Source organism: Echinops telfairi, unplaced genomic scaffold (genome assembly GCF_000313985.2).
Source record: "Echinops telfairi isolate 266 unplaced genomic scaffold, ASM31398v2 ScPeMD7_443;HRSCAF=831, whole genome shotgun sequence".
Lineage (NCBI taxonomy): Eukaryota > Metazoa > Chordata > Mammalia > Afrosoricida > Tenrecidae > Echinops > Echinops telfairi.
Window position 1 is genome coordinate 46,704,982 of NW_022104341.1, and position 5,617 is coordinate 46,710,598.

Genomic DNA, 5,617 nt, shown 5'->3' on the forward strand with positions numbered 1-5,617 from the left:
TGGCTGCTCTAATTGGGGCCATCGTCCTCAAGGCCTGGCAGGCCAGGATGTGCTCCAGTCTCTCCTCCTCTCCTGTCATCTGCTCCTGTGTGCTCCAATCGGATATGTCCCTCTCCCGGAGCTGGGGATTCAGTGCAGTCCTTTGAAATAAATTCTTCTGGGGGATGGGGTAGGCATCCACTTAGTATTTGGGACTGGGGCCAGCCCCCCAGACTTCTCCACTGGATCCCTACTCCACGCCGGCGTGTTGCATTCAGACCTTGGAGCACTTGGTTGAAGTCTGGTCCCTCTTATAAAAAAGGAAAAATCCTACTGTTAATTCAATTCCAACTCCTGGTGCATCTTTATCGAGTGGACCCTATAGGACAGAGCAGAAATGCTCCTGTGGATTTCCAACACTATCAATCTTTGTAGGAGTAGACCACCTCATCTTTCTCCTGTGGAGCAGCGAGTGGTTTTGAACTGCTGACCTTGTGCTTAGCATACATAACTTTGCCACCAGGGCTCCTGACACCACCAGTGCTTTCCCTCTGTATAATATGCATGGTTTTGCATAACAACTACAAACAATGAAAATATACAGAGAGGTTGCAAAGAGTTCATAACAAAACAGAATTAAAAGGTAATGGAATATTTCCACAACATCCTTGAAGGTACACTCATATGCTTCTCATTTCTCTTTTTAAAAGACTCCTTTTTTAGGGCAGGTAACTCTTCAAAAGTTATCTGTGACCATACTATGCAGTTACAGGGCAAAAACTGAAGAATGTTTACTGTGCCTTCATGAGTCCAACAAAACATACCAGATTTGTAGTTGAGCTTCAGTGCCATTTGAACCTAATATATATATATATAATTTCCCCCACTGATTCATATATATATATATGAATCAGTGGGGAAAATTATTTTCACTCTAGTAAATTTTGCCATTGTAGATTTACAAACGAAACTGGTGGTTTACAAATAACACATTCTTGCACTGACAGGCAGTTTCTGTATAACCACGAGTGAGCTCAGGAATGAGAGCAAGCAGTGGAAAGCGCAGGGTGGCTCAAGGGCTGGCCATTTAGGAAGACAGTACCACTCTCCATATCTCTAGAAATATAATGCTCCACCCTTGACTTGTTTAACATAAGAACTCTAATGAGGGTAGAGGAGGCTAAGTGTATGTGTGAAGAGAAGTATTCTCTACATGGAATTCTATTCAATGACAGGCAGAAAAATCACACCCTATCAAAAATGCCACTTTATACATAATATGAAACATTCACCATATCCACCTCCACAGCTGTCAGCACCTATTTAACCAGATGTAGTCCAAGTTCAACCTCCCTTTCATTCTTCAGGGACCCTCACCATTGGGAAATGCCTGGCACGGTGCTTCTATACCAGTGACCATGGTGCCAACCCCACCTCAAGGTGACCTCATGAGTGTTAGGGTACAAGTGTGCTCCATACGGTGTTAAACAATTTATATATCAGAAATACATTGTCAAAAGTTTCTTCTAAAGTGCATCTAGGTAGATTGAAAACCTTGCGTTTGGTCATTAGTCAAGCATCTTAATAGTCCGTACTATCCGGGGACTCAGTAGTAGTGCTAAAGATAGCTGACTTCTGTGTGGAGGGAAAGGTTATTCTGAAGGACCCACATGGCCTCCAGTGCCTGCCATGTCGTCCTAGGAGAAAGCACCAGGAGTTCTGTACATCCACAAACGAAGGGCTGCATTGGTGCCACACTGCCTTTGCCATTAGATCACAGGCTGTTATTGTTAGATGCCACCAAGTTGGTTCCGAACCCATAAACGACAGAGCAAAAACAGTGCCGGTGCTGCCCATCCTCAGAATTTTTATGCTTGAGCCCATTGTTGCAGCCATGGCGTCAATCCATCTTGTGGAAGGACTTCTTCTTTTGTGATGCCCCTCTACTTTGTCAAGCATGATGTCCTTTGCCTGTGACTGGTCTCTCCTGAAAACATATCATGAGTCCACAGTATGCCAAGCTTGATTTGGGCTTCTAGAGTGATGAGAAGGATAAAGTCCCAAACTTAAATGAAGGGCTGGGAAAGAGCTAAGAAGACAGAAGAAAGGAAAACTGATTATTCCACCATAACCACAGACAACTGAAGTCAGAGGGAGATCAGTGTGTGCCAAATTATGTTCAGTGTGTGCCAAAAACTGACTGAAACTTTTCAATATTTCATCTCATTGAATCATCCCAACCATCTACTACTTTCCCCATCTTGCTGAGTTGGAGCCAAGTCTCAGTTCAAATCAAAAAGTTAATTTTAGCTCCATTATTGACTTGCTATATGACCTTGGGCCACACAGTATGTGCAAGGGAAGTTCTCATTGCTAGAAAATGGAAATAAGAGCATTACCTACCTCATGCGATTGTTTTGAAGAGTAACTGCAAAATGCCTGATATGGTGGGTGACTAATGAACGTAACTAGCAGAGATGATTGCTGTTATTATGAACATTAACGACAACAAGGATACTGGTAGTAATAATAGCAAATACAATAATATTATTGGGAAATGGCAGAACTATGTTTCAAACATAGGTCTCCTTAAGGTCTTCGCTCTTAAGTCTCACATCTATAATATCTTATTTCATGAATAAGAATAAGAATACATAATTGGACTAGTAACACATACCAGAGGGACTCCACAAAATTTGGCCCAGGAGGGTTGCCTAGGGGGAAATTCAGCACTGCTGGAATGCAGGAAGAGCATCATAAAGATAAGTAGGCACAGACACACAAGGTTTTGAGGGTCTGGGGGCTTTTGGCTTACCACAGTGAAGGCCGGCTGGGGCTTGACCTTAGCCCCACCACTATCTATGCCAGAACCAGGACCATTTGGAACCCGTAAGGGGGTTTGATCTCAACACAACCACAGTTTGCCTCAGCCTGCCTCGGGCAGGGACTAAACCCTTGCAGCCCCACAGGCAGGGATCGGGGTTCAGCTCCATTGTTCATTTTGTTTCACTCTCTTCTCTCCATCCCCTCACAGTCTTGGATGGCTGCACAGGGGCTTTTTCTCAACACAGCCACAGCTTGCCGCAGCCGGGGCAGGGACTAAACCCTTGCCAGCCACAGGCAGGGATTGGAATGCAGCTACGTTGTTACTTTTGTTTCCCTCTCTTCTCTATATCCTGGCACAGTCTCAACAGGCTTACTTTTTTTTTCCTCCTCTTCGTCTCATTCCTGTTCTCTCACACTCCACTGCTGACCTCAAGACCACTGCCCTTACTCTAGGGCATTTATGCCTGCACCACACCCAGCTAGGTGAGCTCCCAACCTGTACAGCTAGCCCGTAGCTGGGGAAAGCCCTGGCAACCTCCACCAGGGGATACTCTGCCCAACTTCTCACCAGGGAATTCCTGCCTGTGTGCCTGGTGGCTTAAGGCAACTCGGCCAACACTCATCAACATTCCAAGCTGCAGCAGGAACCTCTGCCCAACCTCTGCAACACCAAAGCAGACAACCCACCAGCCTTCTGGGGCACTCTCCTGAGAGGAAAGCCACAGAAAGATAAGGTGGGAGGTTAATTCCATAGTGAAATTAGCTGTAGGCAGTTCAAAGAAACATTCCTACAAGTCTCTTAGAGAGGGCCAGTGTTCTTCGACTCCCTGGAAAATGGCACCTGGCTCCTCTAAAACAACGCAATGCAAACAGCCATCAGCCCCAACCACCTCAATGAAAAAAACAGGAGAAACAAAAGGCAATGGCAGAACATGTCCCGAACATAACGACATACATAGAAGACGCAGACACTGAGCTGCCACAGAAAGAAATTTTCAGAATGCTGCTTGGAGTCATACAGGATATGAGGGAAACAATACAGAAAAAAGGATGAAATGATAGAGGAGAAAATGGCCATGAACTAAAGGGAAATACAGGAGCTTTGGGAGGAGATAACAAAAACCAGTAGCAGAAACACAGGCCTTGAGCAATGACACATCAGACAAAGGCCTTATTACTAAAATCTACAATACTCTGCTAGCTTCCAAAAAGAAAAAATAGTTGCCCACTCAGGAGGTGGGCAAAGTACCTGAACAGAAGTTTCACAGGGACAGAAATCCGAATGGCCAACAAACATATGAGAAAATATACCCGATCTTTAGCCATAAAAGAAATGCAAATTAAAACAACAATGGGGTACCACCTAACACTCTCAAAGATAGCCCAATTCAAAAAATCAGAAAGCAATAAATGTTGGAGGGGTTGTGGGGAGACAGGAACTCTCATCCACTGCTCGTGAACCTGTAAGTATGTACAGCCACTATGGAAATCATTCTGGTGATATCTAAAACAGATGGAAATCAAGTTACCACACGACCCAGCAATCCCCCTACTGGGCATATACCCAGAAGAGGCAAGAAACAAACCAAGACAAGACATCTGTGCTCCAGTGTTCATTGCGGCACAGTTCACAATTGCAAGGGATTGGAAACAACCCAAATTTCCATCAACTGATGAGTGGATTTAAAAGCTGTGGTAAATACATACAATGGAGTAGTATGTATCGCTAAAAAGCAGTGATGAACATATGAAGCACATTGCTGCATAGGACAACTGGAGGAAATCATGCTAAGCGAAGTAAGCCAAGCACAAATGACAAGTATAACACGAGTCCTCTGAGGTAAGCTTTAAAAAAAAAAAAAATGCAAAAGAGGCATAGGGAAAAAGCTACTGTATACAAACATTCCTGGGGTGAGGACCAGGTAGTATGGCAGGGACCAGACCAAATACAGAGATACATATGGTAGCCAACTAAAAAGGAGGTGGGGAAAGGGGAAAAAAAATAATAATAAAGAAATGGGTAGCGGGGGCACAGGGCACTAACCCACCCAAGGGGAGGGCATTGTTTATATCTCCACAGGGAAAGAGGGACCAGACTTCAACCCAGTGCTCCAAGGTGTGAATGCAATTGCCAGCACCAGTGGAGAGGTCTGAGGGGCTGGCCCAATCTCAACTACTACAGGGACACTGCCCCTCCCCCCAGAAGAATTTATTTCAAAGGATGGCATTGAATCTGCAACTCCAAGAGAGGGACATATCTGATCAGAGCACCTGGCAGCAGATGAAGGGGGAGGAGGAGGGAGTGGAGCACAACTTGGCCCAGCAGGCCTTGATGACGATGTTTCCGATTAGAGCAGCCGGTCCACAAAGAGAACCACTTGGCCAGCCCCACTATGAGACATAACGTCCCGCACTGACCCATAGCCTTATAGCGGACAACACCGGAGACACAGTGTGGGAATTGCGCCCAATCTGATCCCGCCACACCGAGGCAAAACACCAAGGGGGTGTAACAGAACAGCAAGGGAACAGAGTGGTGAGGTCCCCAGGGAATGCTGAACTTGGACTTTGGGGTCAGGGCATGGTGCCCCAACAGACTGGACTGGAAAATATTCCTAAAGGCCAACAAATAGTCCTTGAAATAACTACAAGTTTTTCTTTTTTGTGTTTTGTTATGTTTTTTTGTCATTGGTTTGTTGTTGATGATGTTTTGCTGTATACTGTTGCTTGGTATTGCTCTATCTCGTATTTGTGCATGTTATTATCTCCGCAGGTCTGCCTAAATAGGATAGGCTGGATGAACAATCTGGAG